A 17628-nucleotide genomic window follows, 5' to 3' on the forward strand; every position below is an offset into this window, starting at 1 on the left:
AAAATATAATTTATGTCTGTGATCAAAGCTGAATTTTTAGCATCATTACTTCAGTCTTCAGTGTCACATGATCTTCAGAAATCATTCTAATATGCTGATTTGCTGCTCAAGAAACATTTCTTATTATGTTTATGTATTATGTTTTGTTATGTTTTTGACGAGTAATATTTTTTACGGAAACCATGATACATTACCATTCAAAAGTTTGGATTAAAAAAAATAAAACTTTTATTCAGTAAGGACACATTGATCAAAAGTTACAGTAAATCCATTCATAATGTTACAAAATATTTATATTTCAAATAAATGCTGTTCTTTGGAACTTTATTGATCAAAGAATCCTGAAAAATAACATGGTTTCCATAAAATATAAAGCAGCACAACTGTTTTCAACATTGATAATAATCAGAAATGTTTCTTGAGCAGCAAATCAGCATATTAGAATGATTTCTGAAGATCATGTGACTGAAGACTGTGGAGTAATGATGCTGAAAATCGCTGGATTTTTATTTTAGAGCTCTGTTTTCAGGTCTAAATATTCCCCCACCTTTCCCAGGTGCACAGGTATTTTGTTCCTGCAGACCCCGAGGCTTAGGCTTTCTTTCTAGTGTGCCATTTAGAGAGACCGCTGGTTGCACTCCATCACACATCAGACAGAAAGCTAAATTTATTCATCAGACACTCCTTACTAAAATACTACAGAATGCTACAGGAAATAAAATCAGACCAACCTAATCTACCTTTGCAAATCTGTGCAGCTGTTGAAAAACTGAATTGATAATAAATTTAATGTGCAATGTTTTAAAATAATTAAAAATTTTAAATAATTCGTCCATAAGATGAATTTAGATGTTGTAAACCCCGTTTCCTGAAATAATTACTACAAAATGTTAGTTTATCTGCATTTTAAAAATTTCATTTTATCACATTAATCACATAAATTTGCTGATTTTTGTAAAATCAAACATACCTAGTTATTATATATATATATATATATATATATATATATATATATATATACACACACACGCGCACACACACACACACAGCAAATGATATAGAATACAATTATATATTAAAAGTATATATATATATAAACCAAACACTCACCCAGCAGGACTGCAGGCTCAGTCGTGTCCGGGACCTGCTAAAATATAAAGCAGCACAACTGTTTTCAACATTGATAATAATCAGAAATGTTTCTTGAGCAGCAAATCAGCATATTAGAATGATTTCTGAAGATCATGTGACTGAAGACTGGAGTAATGATGCTGAAAATACAGCTTTGATCACAGAAATAAATTACATTTTAACGTAGATTCATATAGAAAACAGTTATTTTAAATTCTAATAACATTTTACAATATTTTATTTTTGATCAAATAAATGCAGCCTTTGCGAGCATAAGAGACATATTTCAATTAAAGGGGTCATAGGATGCCCATTTTCCACACGTTGATATGATTCTTTAGGGTCTTAATGAAAAGTCTTTAACACAGTTTGGTAAAAAATTCTCAATGGTAGTGTAAAAAACAGCTTTTTTACCCTGTCAAAAACCCTGGCGGTGAAACAATGGCAGACTGATGACAGCTCACTCAGGGGCGGAGCTAAGGTAAGACGCCAGTCCAGTCTGTGCTGAAACGCAACTGTCAATCACTATCGTATCGTAACTATCGTGGGGAGGGGCCTGTTTTTGTGACGTCACACAGACAGGCATCTGAGATCGGCTCGATTTAAGAAAGGGGAATAGATATGAGCAGATTAAAAAAAAAACACTGGGTGGATTTTTATCATTTTAAGGTGGTTGTGTACACACTGCCTACACACATTTCTGTTCAAACAACTTGTAAAAGTGCATGTAGCATCATATGACCCCTTTAATTAATTAATTTTTTTACCTTGGCTGATGACAGCCTTTCTGTTCTTCCCATCCAGGTCAGCTCTTTCAATGACGTGGTGTTTGGCGTCCACCCAGTACATACGGTGACTGGCGTAGTCAATGGTAAGTCCATTTGGCCAGAAGAGGTGCGTATCCGCAATTATTTTGCGATTAGAGCCGTCCATGTTGGCATATTCAATGCATGGCATATTTCCCCAGTCGGTCCAGTAAATCTTCCTAAAGACAGATCATAAGCAATTAGAAATCCTGTTTTATAATATTATGCAGCCATGGATACAACAAAGCAAACAATTAATGTTCTTTTTGATAACAACATAACATTGGATACACATCTTTCTCTTGACAGGAATTATGGTCCTCAGGATTTTACCAGTCTTCATTTAAGTTAATAAAATAAGTGCTTTTGAAGAACAACGCCATGCATTTTATCCATCAGTAAAATGGATGAGGCTTTTTTCCAAGGCTTATTATTTCTCACATACAGCAAGATCTGCATGCATCTGTGTGTAAGAATCAGTGGACACACAGACGGTCGAAAACAAGGGCTAAATCTTGTTGGAGAGGGAATTCAAGCCAGATTTCATAAACCCCTTTGTTCTCTATGACAAAGAGCCATGATGAGCGTCGGCTGCAACAAGCCTTGTGACAATCCCTGGATGAATTTTTTGCCCAGCCTTTGTGATTAGAAGCAAATTGAGTTATGAAGTTTAGCCAGAAGTCACCAGAATGGTTTCATGCTCAGCTTACCATTGCTTATTACAGAACAACAACAACAACAACTGGTCACAAGAGGGGATTTTCCCAATGCAAAAGAACAAAGAGGTTCCAGTCACAATTTTCAGTTCTTAAAATAATAAATGTACAGAATTTGCATGCACATAAATTAAAAGGGTTCAAAAATGAGGAAAGAGTCTGATGTCGGTTTTGAAAAAGAGGTACACTTTAGAGTACTTTTAAAAAGGACTTATTATGGAAATCATATACTTTACAAAATATACTGAATGTAATGCTTTTGGCCGCTTACAGTAACTGCATGCTAACTGCGATTAAATAAAAATGTATTATAGTTTTATATTAAATGCAGTTAGCTGAATTTAAGAGTGATTTCTGGACCCACTTAAGTAGGACTTAAGTACATCAAAATATGTGATTTCATAATTACTTCTATTTGTCTTTGAAATATGGTTAAAGTACTGCTGAATGTACTGACAAGCATTTATGATAAAATGTCATGTGTTTAAATATATGTTTAGAACTAGACATTTGTAATTATGAAGTTGCACTTTAGTACATTTAAAATATTTGTAATGTAATACTGAATGACACACTACAGCTGAAATGATAATCAAGTGCTTTACATGTGCTTTAGTATGTCATTTAAAATCAAAATAAGTGTACTTCTTTAAAGCACAACAAAAGATTATTAAAAAAATATTTAAAATGTACTTTAAAGTAAAACTTTTCAGGTGACATTATTACAAAGGTCACTTTTTAAAAGTGTACTTGTGTGTTAAGAAAGTGTCTTTAAGTCACTTAAGTGGTCTTTTATTCATATGAAATTATCTTCAAGCACAGTTTATAAAAATATACAGTAACACTTTATTTTAAGGTGTTCTTGTTACACATGTTACATGTACTTACTATTATAATATCAATAAATTATGCATAATTACATGCAAGTAACACTAAGCCAAATCCTAATCCTAACCATATAGTAAATACATGTAGTTAATTAATAACAGTGCTTAAATGTATAATTACACTGTAACAAAGACACCTTAAAATAAAGTGTAACCAAATATACTTTTAATATTTAAAGTGCACTACAAATGCACATTCAATACAATAAATCACACTTATTTTTCTCAAGGGGTACTATGAAAATACTGTAACTCATAGAACGCAAGACTTCCAACCCAGTCCAAAATCAGTATTGAGAATTTATTGTGCAATTATTGGGCTGAATACCCATCTGAAAAACAGCATTATTTGCAAATTATAGTATAATTTAAGTAAAACAACAGTCAGAATATTTACCCTTCCATGGGGTGCAGAGCGATGGCACGGGGTTTCTCCATCCTCTGCCATAAAAGCACTTTACGCTGTGTGCCGTCCAGATTGGCCACTTCAATACGAGACGTTCCCGAGTCAGTCCAGTAGAGCTTATTATGAATCCAGTCTATGGCCAGACCACCTAAGAATAATAATATGGGGAAAAAACTATTATTGCTGCTTTAAAACAAACTACTATTGCTACTACACATGTTATGTATTATTTATTCCTTGTTTCCTTGCCAAAGCATGAAATTAACATTTGACATACTTTATCTATCATTTAGTGAAAAGTCACTCTGTAAAATATATGTGTTAGACATATACATGCATACATACATACACACACACACACACACACATACACATATATATATATATATATATATACACACATACAGTACATATATATATATACACACACACACTACATATACAGTGGGTACGGAAAGTATTCAGACCCCCTTAAATTTTTCACTCTTTGTTATATTGCAGCCATTTGCTAAAATAATTTAAGTAAATTTTTTTTCCTCATTAATGTACACACAGCACCCCTTGACTTTTTACACAGTGCATTAGGGCTGTCAAATGGGATGACAAAAACATGATTTTTCATTATTTCATTTGACATTTTTGTTGTTGTTGAGTTTTTGTAAAAGTCTTGTTTTGTGTTGGGTAATTGCATGCCATTTTCTTTATCTAAGCTACAAAAGCATTAAAAATAAACCAAGAACTGTTCCTGGATGACTTTATTGCTGTTTTATACGTCTGTAAATCAAAAACCTAAACTGTCAAACTCAATGATTAAAGGCATAGCTCACTCAATTCTGTCATCATTTGCTCACGCTCAGCTTATTCGAATCCAGTATAAATTTCTTTCTTCTGCTTAAAACAAATGAAGACAGCTGCTGGTAGACATTGACTTCCATAGTATGGAAAAAAAATACTGTGGAAGTCAATGGGAACTAGCAACTGTTTGTCCAAAACATTCTTCAAAATAATTCAGCAGAAGAAAGAAATTCATATAGGTTTTGAACAACCTGAGGGTGAGCAAATGATGAATTTTCATTTTTGAGTGAACTATGCCTTTAACTAAGCAGCATAAACAACAAAACTGTTATTCAAACTTTGAACAAATTCTACTTAAAGCGAGCAACATAATGATCCTGGAACGCTTCCATTATCCATCACTGAAATTGTCACTAACTACTTTAGACTGTTTCACGTAGCTGCAGTTTAGTACGAGTCTGCACTCCTGTTATAATCAATGCAGCTGTCTACACTCTCTTATTTACACCGTGTCTATGCCTTGTTGACTATAAGTGTCTTTCCATTTTTGTTGCATCTTGCTTTTTTATTCAGCTAATTGGGAAAACAAGCACGAGTCATAAATCAGTGAATATGAGGAACATACAGTGAAAACGACTGCGTACCTGGACTCTCAAGTCCCGTGGACACGACCTCCTCCACATTACTACCGTTCAGACTGGCTCTCATGATACGGTCCAGTGTCACGTCTGACCAGAACACACCACTCCAGTCCATCAGTTGACGTCTTGTGAAGCAAAATGAAACAAATCCATCATTAAGACGTTTTAACTTCAAATTTTGAACATTGCTTCTGGTTAAAATAAAAAGTGAAAACGTCCATCTCTTATTGTCTCTCATATCAAAATATGCCCCCACCCACATATTTCTTTAGAACTGTTTTTGCTTGTAATCGGTGCTTGATCTGTGAATGTTTCTTTCCTTATTCGGACCAGATTAATTTTTCACTGGAGGAAGCGTTATTATGAATTATGGACTCAGCTGGAAAGTGACGGCTTGAAGCTTAAAAACCGCACACATCGACCAGACATACAGCGAAACTGATCAGCCATGGACATCGACGTACCTGACGGTGAGAAAGAGGCATGTGACAGATGTGAAATCCACTCGCACACACAAATACTACAATAAAACAGCTACTCACTGCAGTTCTTTTCATCTGATTGGTCGTCGCAGTCGTATTCTCCGTCACACCTCCAGCCTGCATTGATACACATGCCACTGCTGCACATGAACTCTGCAGAACGGCAGGGCTGTTGGGAGGCTGCGTTCACACACACACACACACACACACCAAATCAGACATACACACACACACATGAAACTCATCTGTATTAGAAAATCTTCTTGAATAACCCTTGCGAAAAGTAGTATACTTTAGCATACTTTTAAAAAGAGCACTTTTATGGAAATAGACTATTTTATACACTGAATACAGTTAAGTGTGAATTGAATTAAATGTTTTCAGACACTAAATTGCATCTTAATTTCAATTAAATGCAAATGTATTATAGTTTAAATCTACAATAAATACAGTTAGATGAACTTTAGAGTGCCTTTTGACCAACTAAAGCAGGACTTTTGTATATGTAATTGCACAAAGTACACATTTGTAATGAAGTTGCAATTTAATGGATTTAAAATGTTAACTTTATATGTAATATTGAACAAGACACTACTGGTAAAATTATAATCATTTAATCATTTTAATACAAAGAAAAATCCAACAAGCAAATAAAAAAAAAAAAAAAATCCACAGATTTACAGTAAGGAGAACCATTTTATGCCAAAAAAAATATTTTAAATGAAATACTAAAACAAGCGCACTTAATTGTATTAAAAGTGTGCACTTGTAGTATACATCAAATATTAAATGTACAGTATATCTAAAAGATAATATTAATGAAATAAAAGGCCACTTTTTTTAAGTGTACTTAAAGACAGACACTTTCATTCCTAACACACTTAAGTACACTTAAAAGGGCACTTTGTAATAATGTCAAAGTAAATGTTTTACTTTAAAGTACATTATAAATCATTGTTTTAATAATCTTTTCATGCTTTAAAGTACACTTATTTTGATGTGTTGACTAACATTGTAAAGCATATGTAAAGTACTAAATTATAATTTTAACTGTAGTGTTTTGTTTGATATCACATTTACCCCTGGTTTCACAGACAAGGCTTAAGCCTAGTCCCAGACTAAAATGTATGTCTGGACTGTTTCAACTAAAAGAAACTTGAACTGACTGATCTTAAAACATGTCACCGCCTTTGTTTCGTCTCAAGATGACCAGTAATGTTTTTTTGTAAGGCATGTTTATAAAAAATTACTTAAGTCCTAATTGAACTACGGCCTAATCCTGGTTTAGTCTAAGCCCTGTCTGTGAAACCAGGCCTTAAAAATAATATATTTCATTTTTAAATTTCAACAAAAATGACATTAAAATATAGCTTAGTTTATCATAAGTGCTTGTCCGTACATTCGTTAGTAAACTTTATCAATATTTCAGAGACAATAGAATTATGAAATTACATAAAGATGTACTTAAAACCTACTTAAGTGGCTCAAAATACTAAACTTAATTGGTAATATAAATTGAAATTATAATACATTTGGATTTAATTTCAAAGTATATTATTTCTATTATAAGTATGCTAAAGTGTGCTTTTTTTACAAGGAAAGGTGAGAATTAATTATAATGATTGTAAGCAGAGAAAGAAAAGAGGCATTTCCAAACCAAAAAAGAAAAAAAAAATTAGAAGAGAGTGAGACAGAGCGAATGTTCCTTACAACAGTCCGACTCATCAGACCAGTCCCCGCAGTCATCATCTCCATCACAGTGGTAGATGTCCAGAATGCAGCGGCCATATGCACACTGAAACTCCTCAACACTGCATGTGGCTGTCATCACGTCAGATGCTGGAGAGAGAAATTATGTAACGTGATTTACACTCCCACACACATGCACCCGCAAACAGTCCAACAAATCCCTCTCAACAGCTATTTGCAATAAATAAAACAAACAAAAACAAATATAACAGAAATAAATTAAAGTCACAAGAAGCAATCACTGGGATCCAAGCATATGAAAAAAGTGGAGAAATTGACCACAATTTTGCAGAATAGTCCCTGTGTATACAGATGTTGTTCAATGGTGGCGAATTTCTTGTGATCACCTTAAATTAGGAGATTCTTTTTTTAAACCAAACTCTGGTGAACTGTTTTCCACTGCAATGTAGCAGTCTATGGTTTTGTGAAATCTTTTTGCATCCGTGTCTAAACATATTTTGGCAGGCATCTGCTATCTACAAAATAAGCTTACAAATATATATATATTTCTTTTTCTGTCAAGCAGCTCTTGGAGACACTATACATGCACAGCTTTGGATGGCCTAGAATGAGCAGAAATTATTCAGAAAAATCTAAAATAATTGAAGAAATATGACTAAAACATACATTTTCTCTTTAGCTTCACCAATATGACAATTTGCATGACTTTGATTCCATGTGTAGCGGTCAATGTTCTGAACCTTCGGCCCAAATTTCATGTTCCCACCATGTGTGTTTTGTTCTGTAGATTCTGTTTACAGGCAAGCAATGGATGGATGCATGGATGCATGGACGGATGGATGCAAGGATGGATGGACGGATGGATGCAAGGATGGATGGATGCAAAATAGATGGAAACATGGATGCATATTTAATGGATACAAGGATGGATGGATGGATGGATGGATGAATGATGGATGCATGGATGACAGAAGGAAACATGGATACATGATCAACGGATGCAAGGATGGATGATGGAAGGATATATGATGGATGCACAATGGATGGGTGCTTGGATGGATGGATGGATGGATGGTTGCTTGGATGATGACTGCATACATAGACGGATAGATTGAAACATGGATGCATGATTAATGGATGCAAGGATGGATGGATGGATAGATGGATGGATGCAAAAATGGATGCATATTTAATGGATACAAGGATGGATGGATGGATGGATGGGGTTGGATGGATGGATGAATGAATGATGGATGCATGGATGATAGAAGGAAAAATGGATACATGATCAATGGATGCAAGGATGGATGGATGGAAGGATATATGATGGATGCATAATGGATGGGTGCTTGGATGGATGGATGATGGCTGCAAAGACGGATAGATTGAAATGTATGAATGATTAATGGATGTAAGGATGGATGGATGCATCACGTATGGATGGATGGAGGGATGGATGGATACATAGACGGATAGATGGAAACATGGATGCATATTTAATGGATACAAGGATGGATGATGGATGGATGGATGAATGATGGATGCATGGATGATAGAAGGAAACATGGATGCATGGATGATAGAAGGAAACATGGATACATGATCAATGGATGCAAGGATGGATGGATGGAAGGATATATGATGGATACACAATGGATGGGTGCTTGGATGGATGGATGATGGCTGCATAGACGGATAGATTGAAACATGGATGCATGATTAATGGATGCAAGGATGGATGGATACATGATACATAATGCATGATGGATGCATGATGGATGGATGATGGATCAATGGATGCATTGATAGAAGCAGGGATGTTCATCTGACAAATAGGTGCACTCGAACTCAAAATCAACTTACGGCAATTCTCTTCATCAGTTCCATCTTTGCAGTCGGTGTCTCCATCACAGTACCAGTGTTCTGCGATGCAGCTTCCATCAGTGCAACGGAACTCTTTATCAGAGCACTTCCTCTTATCTGGACACACATACAAGCACAAAAGGGCATTGAGATTCTTGCAGTGTGAAAAAATCTATTTATGAAGGTTGTTTGGCAGAAACTTTCGGTCAAACTTGACAGAAATTATGGATGGATGATGGCTGCATAGACGGATAGATTGAAACATGGATGCATGATTAATGGATGCAAGGATGGATGGATACATGATACATAATGCATGATGGATGCATGATGGATGGATGATGGATGCATGGATCAATGGATGCATTGATAGAAGCAGGGATGTTCATCTGACAAATAGGTGCACTCGAACTCAGAATCAACTTACGGCAATTCTCTTCATCAGTTCCATCTTTGCAGTCGGTGTCTCCATCACAGTACCAGTGTTCTGCGATGCAGCTTCCATCAGTGCAACGGAACTCTTTATCAGAGCACTTCCTCTTATCTGGACACACATACAAGCACAAAAGGGCATTGAGATTCTTGCAGTGTGAAAAAATCTATTTATGAAGGTTGTTTGGCAGAAACTTTCGGTCAAACTTGACAGAAATTAAAAATGAACAAATAAATCCCAATCCCACCCCCAATTGAAAAAAAAGGCAGGTGCAGACCTTGAAGAACTGATTAGATAACCTTGCTTTGTAAACTTCTGAATATTTTAATAAACTGATGGCTAGAAACCATAAGGTCTGCACAGCTGTCATTGCTGCAAGTGCAGGAATCTTTAACAAACAGTTTGAAAATACTGCATTTAATTAAAATCAAAATCAGTATTTGTAACATAATAAATGTAACTTTTAATAAATATTATGTAATCTTGGTAAGTGCCACACAAATATCCCATAGTTATTCAGAACTTTTTGAACTGTAGTGTATAAGACATCATGTCTGTTCTTGACTAGGGCATCAAATGACCTAAGACACCCTCTGCATTCATGATTGTATTTCACTTATGTGCAAAACAATTATTTAGATATAACTGCAAGATACAACTTTAAGCAAGCATGTAATGTTTCCAGACACTTAATTGGATGTTAAATGCAATTCAATGAAAATGTATTATAGATTAAATGCATATTAAATGTAATTAACTGAACTTTAAAGTGTTTCCCATTTAAGTAAGTACATCTTCATATGTAATTTCATAATTACTTCTGCTGTCTGTGAAATATGGTAAATTACTGCTGAATGTACTGACCAACATTTATGGTCAAATATAATGATGATGTTGCAACTTGATACATTTAAAATATCTTAACTTTAAATATAGTATTGAATAATCAAGTACTTTATAATGAAGTACTTTACATGTGCATTATTTTAGTCAACACATCAAAATAAGTGTACTTCTTTAAAGTACGACTAAAGATTAAGACTTTAAAAAAATAAAACTTTTAAAAGTTTTAATTTGACTGACTTTTTAAAAGTGATTTTTTATCTTACCTATACTTTTTAAATATTGAAGTTCACTACAATTGCACATTTAATAAAATTAAGCACCCTTTTTTTCACAAAGGGATTCAGGACATTATTTGTCAAACGTTTTGCAATGGTATGTGTGACTGTTCTGTTCTCGTCTTTCTGTTTTGCTCTATACTGCTGCTCCCTGCTCTGGCAGGTACATGACAGACACCAGATGATCCCAATTACAATCAAGGACGACCTGTTTGGTGTGATTGGTTAGAGCGCAACACCTCTAACATGTAAGACGTGCCGAGACCAGGTTTCCACACCTTTAGAACATAAAATAATGTGTGTGTGTGTATGTGTATATATGTGTGACCCTGGACCACAAAACCATTCATAAGGGTCAATTTTTTAAAATTGAGATTTATACATCTTTATACAGATTTATACAATAAATAAGCTTTCCATTGATGTATGGTTTGTTATGATAGGACAATATCTGGCTGAGATACAACTATTTGAAAATCTGGAATCTGAGGGTGCAAAAAAATCTAAATATTGAGAAAATCATCTTTAAAGTTGTCCAAATCAAGTTCTTAGCAATGCATATTACTAATCAAAAATTAAGTTTTGATATATTTACGGTAGGAAATTTACAAAATATATTCATGGAACATGATCTTTACTTAATATCCTAATGATTTTTGGCATAAAAGAAAAATCGATAATTTTGACCCATACAGTGTATTTTTGGCTATTGCTACAAATATACCCCTGCGACTTATGATTGGTTTTGTGGTCCAGGGTCACAAGGTGGAAGTCTAAAAGGGATACGTTTTTTTGTTTTTTTTAAAGAATAGAATTAGAATAGAGAGTGCTAGAGTTAGAGGGTCAAATAAAGATGGAAGAGTTGTGTTTTTAGCAGATTCTTGAAGATGGTTAAGGACTCAGCTGCTGGGATTGAGCTGGGCAGGTCATTCCACCAGGAGGGAACAGTTAATGTAAAAGTCGGCGGTATCGCTCTCGTACTCGAGTGATATTGCTCATATATACAGTATGTGTGTGTATAAAAATGATCTCACCGCACTGCTCGTCACTGTTATCTCCACAGTCATTGTCTCCATCACAGTACCACAGGCTCCGGATACAGTATCCATTTTGACAATGAAACTCATCCTCCTCGCATTCTCGCGGAGCTGAAAAAACAAAATCATGCAAGATGTCATAAATGTCATTAATGGGTTAACACAGATTAAACATATGAACTGTTTTCATCCAAGATGTACAGTAGATGACTACCTTCAACATCACAATAATCCACACTACTCCAGTGCTTCAATAAAGTCTTGTTACAGTTGAAAAAAGCTGTTCGCAAGAAATGAATCCATCATTAAGACGTTTATGACTTCAAACCGTTGTTTCCGACTAAAATATGAGTCAATAAATCCATAATATTGTATTCTACATGCATTTTGGCCAGAAATGGCCAGTTTAAGGATAACATATCTTAAAGATAGATTTGTTTGTTTCTTACAAACACGCAGCTTTTCTCTTCACAAGACGTTAACTGATGGACTGGAGTGGTGTGGATTACTTGTGGATTATTGTGATGTTTTTATCAGCTGTTTGGACTCTCATTCTGACGGCACCCATTCACTGCAGAGCTTCCACTGCTGAGACACTGATGCAATGCTACATTTCTCCAAATCTGATGAAGAAACAAACTCATCTACATCTTGGATGGCCTGAGGGTAGAGTACATTCATCAATTTTTTATTTTTTTGGGTGAACTATTCCTTAAAGGTTTGAGAGTTCAAGAATATATTACCTATACATTAGCCTTGCAGTGCTACAGAAAGCACAATCCAGTGCACTGGTAGCGCTCATAGCATTTTATTGACACCGGTACGGGACTCCAGAACAGCAGCATTAAATGTGATGCTGCTTGTATTTACACCACCCACCACGCCAGACACACACACACACACCGGTGTATTTCTGCACCGCCGCTCTTTTACCCGCCATATGCACAAAACATCTCAAACTGCAAAGCACACTGGAAAAGCAAAAAAAACTATTTTTCTGATACCTCTGTTTTGATGGCTCCTTTGTAGTAAAATGCATATAAAAACGGGATATAAAAATATCTCACTTGCACAAAAATGCTAAAAAAATTTATCAAAATACACAGGAAACGCAGCAGTCGTTGGGCTATTTTTAGTGCATGCACTCAAAAAAATGAAATCTGGGTGTTGTTTGATTAAAATAAATAGAGTATGTTGAAACAAATAAAACAAATCAGTTGAAGGTATGTACACAGTTATTTCAAATCAGTCTAAACTAAATCCAGGGGAAATTAAAAGAGCTCTATTAATTTCTGCTGAAACTACAAATATGAATTGAGTTGAGTCAACAACTTATTTTGCGCATGCGCTGAAGACAGGAATTCCACGTGACCAGTGTTGCCAATTTAGCAATTTTGTTGCTAGATTTAGCAACTTTTCAGATTACCCTAGCAACTTTTTCTTCCAAAAGCACCTAGCAACAAATGTAGCTTTTTTTTTTATTATTATTTGGCAACTTTTAGCAACTTTTTATAAGTGTTTCAAGCGATAAAAAGGCACACATTTTCCATCTAAATTACACAAAAAGAGGAAACCAAAGATGCCTAGCAGTGCACACATCACGTGAATTAAGTTAACTGCTATTTGCAATTGTTCAACAATAATTCAACGGTTCTGCATGCTTTCCAATTGTTCTCGTGCTGGTGCTTTGATGTCAAACACTGATCGATCTGCGCAGCGCCGCTTCAAGACGAACACACCTATTGTGATACACCTTGTTAGTAGCTGTGATTGTTGATCAGTTAGTACACTGTAAGAAAAATGGAAAGGGTACTAGTAATTTTCCAGGACATTATCCGTCATCCATTATCCATTGCAACTCTGTAACTCTGTAACCCAAAAAAACACAAAATACAATGCACAATTTAAAATGCAGGTAAAAAAAACCTGTGAAAAATCAATAAGGAAAATTCCTTCATATAAACATAGTAGACTATTTTTACAGACTTTTCTTAGAGTGTAGCATTCAAACTAACTACAAATACACTGCTTAAAAGTATAATTGTTCATAGTGTGTAGTCTTACAAGTTTACTAGTTAAATAAAAAAAAACTTAAATTGTAATTGTTCAAAAATGTGTAAGTGTTCAATAATTCAGTTGTATTTAAAAATACAGTTATTTATATTTTCATATTATTTTATAATGCATTTATATTATTTTACGAACAGTTTTTAACAAATTAAAAATTAACATATACAAAATATATTTTTTGCTGAGATTTGATGCAGTGACACAATTTTGCTTCGTGATTACGTGATGTCATCGCGCAATGACATCACAACGTCATTTAGCAACTTTTAGCAACAAATCGACCTTCCTTTAGCAACTTCCCAAGAAAATTAGTTGGCAACACTGCTTGAAGCAACACGGAGTCACAGCGCGCAGCTCCGCATCGAGAAGTTCAAAGCACAAAGGAAAGAGATATTGATGGAGATTGTAGCTCAACACTAAGCACAAATTTGTGTTTTACTCTTTAACAGTAATTGGAAATTTTACGTTAAAAGTGGTTGATGAACATTTCATTTAATTGCATGCAATAGCAATATTGTTAATCCTCTTTTTCTGGTTTTTAGTTTATTTCTTTGTTTTACTAAAAATATTTGTCAACCATGCAGAAACTTTAAAACTACTACTGTAGTTGCTTTAAACTGATTCTGAAAATACTGTATTTTTGAACTATCTTGTTCTAAGAAAGTTTTGAAACTGTAGGTCAGCGCTGATCAGTAATTGCTGTTTTTGGGTTTCACTTTTGACACTGGAATAAAGAAAGACTTGAGACATTCACATTGAGCATTTTATTTGTACATTAAAATACATTTTGGTTTAAAGTCAAAAATATTTCAATGAGAAAATTTCTGGTTTAAATTAAGTGGTTAAAATTAATTGGCTCAACAAGACTAAACTGTGTATAAGTTAAATCCACAAGATAATTCAAACGAAAAAGATTTAATCTCATTGGTTGAAGATGATTTTTGCTTTTGGGTTCTATTTGCCTTGATTAAGTTGAGATAACATAATATAATTATGACGCACATTTCCACGCATTTGAATTAAGTTATACCAACGATTTATTTTTTTGAGTGTGCCACTAATTCACAGAGGAAGTGTAAATTATCACAATATTGATATATTAACTGATAATATAAACCAAAAGAGCAGACAAAAGCTGAAGGATGAGAGATGCTGAATGCAAGAGATGAGGCAGTGTGGTGGAAAGGAATGAAAAATTCATGGAAAGCTTATGGCAGACAGACCCCCCATCAAGAGACGAGCCTCAAGAGTGCAGCGCTGAGAAATATGGGTCAGATGCAAAGACTATCGTTGCTTGTTTTCTGCCTCACAGACAGACATGCTGTTCCTCTACAGCATTAAAATGTAACAACGGTAAGGACTGCAATGAAACGAATGCTTGGGTTCTATATCCATATACATATTCCACAAGACATTAATAGTAAGGTCCACATGGTGCTCCTTTAGTAAGCGGTGCTAAAATGGGTTTGAAGTGAAGGAGAAAAAAAAAGTAAAATATTTAACCCTCGTGTTGTTTTCCGGTCATTCTGACACAGAAATGATTTTATTTTTTCTGAAAATGCTAGTCATTGCATTGGACTAAGACTTATTGACTAAAAAAAAGGACTTTTTCCCCACTGTTTAGACTTGCTGTGCTCCCCATCAAAAATAACTGGCCAAATGCTTATAAATGTCTTGTTATGCTATATTATTACTAAATCTTGGATTCAATCTTTTTATCAACTTGTTTTCTTTTTGTATTTCTTTTTGGACCTGACTGATTATAAGCCTCAGTGATCGGAGGTCATGCACCTCAGTTTTTGAATGAACATCGACAAAAATTTCCACAAATAATGCTTTTTTTTTTCACTCAAAAAAGTGCATAAGCTCAAATCAATGAGCCCTACAAACAATCAGCTCCAAAAAGAAATACAAAACCAGTGCTATAATTGGAAAAAAACAAGTTGACAAAAAGATTTATCCAATATTTGGTGATAATACAGCATAATGAGAGATTTACATGCTATTTTTTGTAGACCGGTCATTTTTGATCAGGAACACCAAATTAGACTTGAAATAAGGATTTTCAGCGCAGCACAAGAGTTAAGAAACCAGAAAATGTACAACTCAGTCCAAACAGCAGCCGCTGACTGGCACATATTCAAACATATTTATATATTAATAACAAATGCAAAATGAGGTTTTATGGCCAGTAACAAATAATTATGGTCAGTAAACTTTCCCAGTTCACCCATCATTGGCAGGCGTGACCCTGGCATACACATTTAGATGTGTGACTCAAGCGTCTCTGTAGCTTATTTTACTCATTTAGCTGGCTGGCATTGAAGTCTATTGGATATTTAACTATATATGTTTTCATAACACTAATCCTATAATTTGTGTGAACAAAGCAAGAAATGTAGGAGTCATTTTTGATCAAATCTGTGGTCTTATTCCACCTATAACCATTGCCGAAGTGAAGCCAATTTAGTCATTCAGGGATCTGGGAACTGTTCTATAAGCTTTTATTTAATTCAGAATTGATTACTCTAATGCGCTTTTAGAACAGACAGATTGTAATGTCACACCATATGACGCCCATTTTACGGACAAAATGTATTTAGCCAGAACTTGCTTTAAAATCATGCACAGACATCAACACACACTTTCTGTGTCCATTAAAAATGCCTAATTCTGTTACCTAAACTGTAAGTCACACCATATGACAATTTTGATGTTTAGATAAAAATTTTAAGTAGAGGTCTTTATACACCAGTAAAGCTATGGTATGCTGTAATATCTCGTCAGAGGAACAACAGAACGATATACATTTTTAACAAATACCCATTTTTATTAGTATATGACATCATGGACATGTCATGTCATCCACCCACATTTCTCTAGACCTCTCTTTCCTTAAAGGTCAACAAAAACCATGCTGTTGTTCATTTACAAGTCCAGTCTAACACTTAAGGGTGATCAGAACAATTACTTCTATAGTTCACCCAAAAATGACAATTCTGTCATCATTTACTCACCCTCAAGTTGTTCCAAACCTGTATGAGTTTCTTTCTTCTGTTGAGCACAAATATTAAGTATTTGAAGAATGTTGGTAACCAACCAGCTGCTTGTAGCCATTCAGAGCAACTCCCCAAGGTCAAGATTTTCACTAAATAATAGATGATACTTTGGTTTGTTTCTCATCAAACCTTATCGTATGCTTTCACAACGCTAGAATATGTGACTCTGGAGCACAAAAGCAGTCTTAAAGGGGTCATATGATGCAATTTCATTTTTTCCTTTCTCTTTGGAGTGTTACAAGCTCTTGGTGCATAAAGAAGATCTGTAAAGTTGCAAAGACTAAAGTCTCAAATCCAAAGAGATATTCTTTATAAAAGTTAAGAGTCAGCCACACCTACCTAAAACGGCTCGTTCTAACACGCCCCCACATACCTACGTCACGATCTGGGAAGATTTGCATAACACCGCCCAAATGTTCAAGCAAAGAAAGAAGGCGTAACTTTTATTCACGCTGTAGTATTGTTGTTGCC

At 34.7% G+C, this 17628-nt stretch overlaps 1 pseudogene; it reads right to left on the reverse strand.

Annotated features, from left to right (window-relative positions):
- Positions 1-17628, reverse strand: part of LOC107742929 (low-density lipoprotein receptor-related protein 4-like) — a 102253-nt pseudogene that overhangs the window by 33047 nt on the left and 51578 nt on the right.

Source organism: Sinocyclocheilus rhinocerous, unplaced genomic scaffold, assembly GCF_001515625.1.
Source record: "Sinocyclocheilus rhinocerous isolate Xijiao unplaced genomic scaffold, SAMN03320098_v1.1 scaffold3059, whole genome shotgun sequence".
NCBI classification, from domain to species: Eukaryota; Metazoa; Chordata; class Actinopteri; order Cypriniformes; family Cyprinidae; genus Sinocyclocheilus; species Sinocyclocheilus rhinocerous.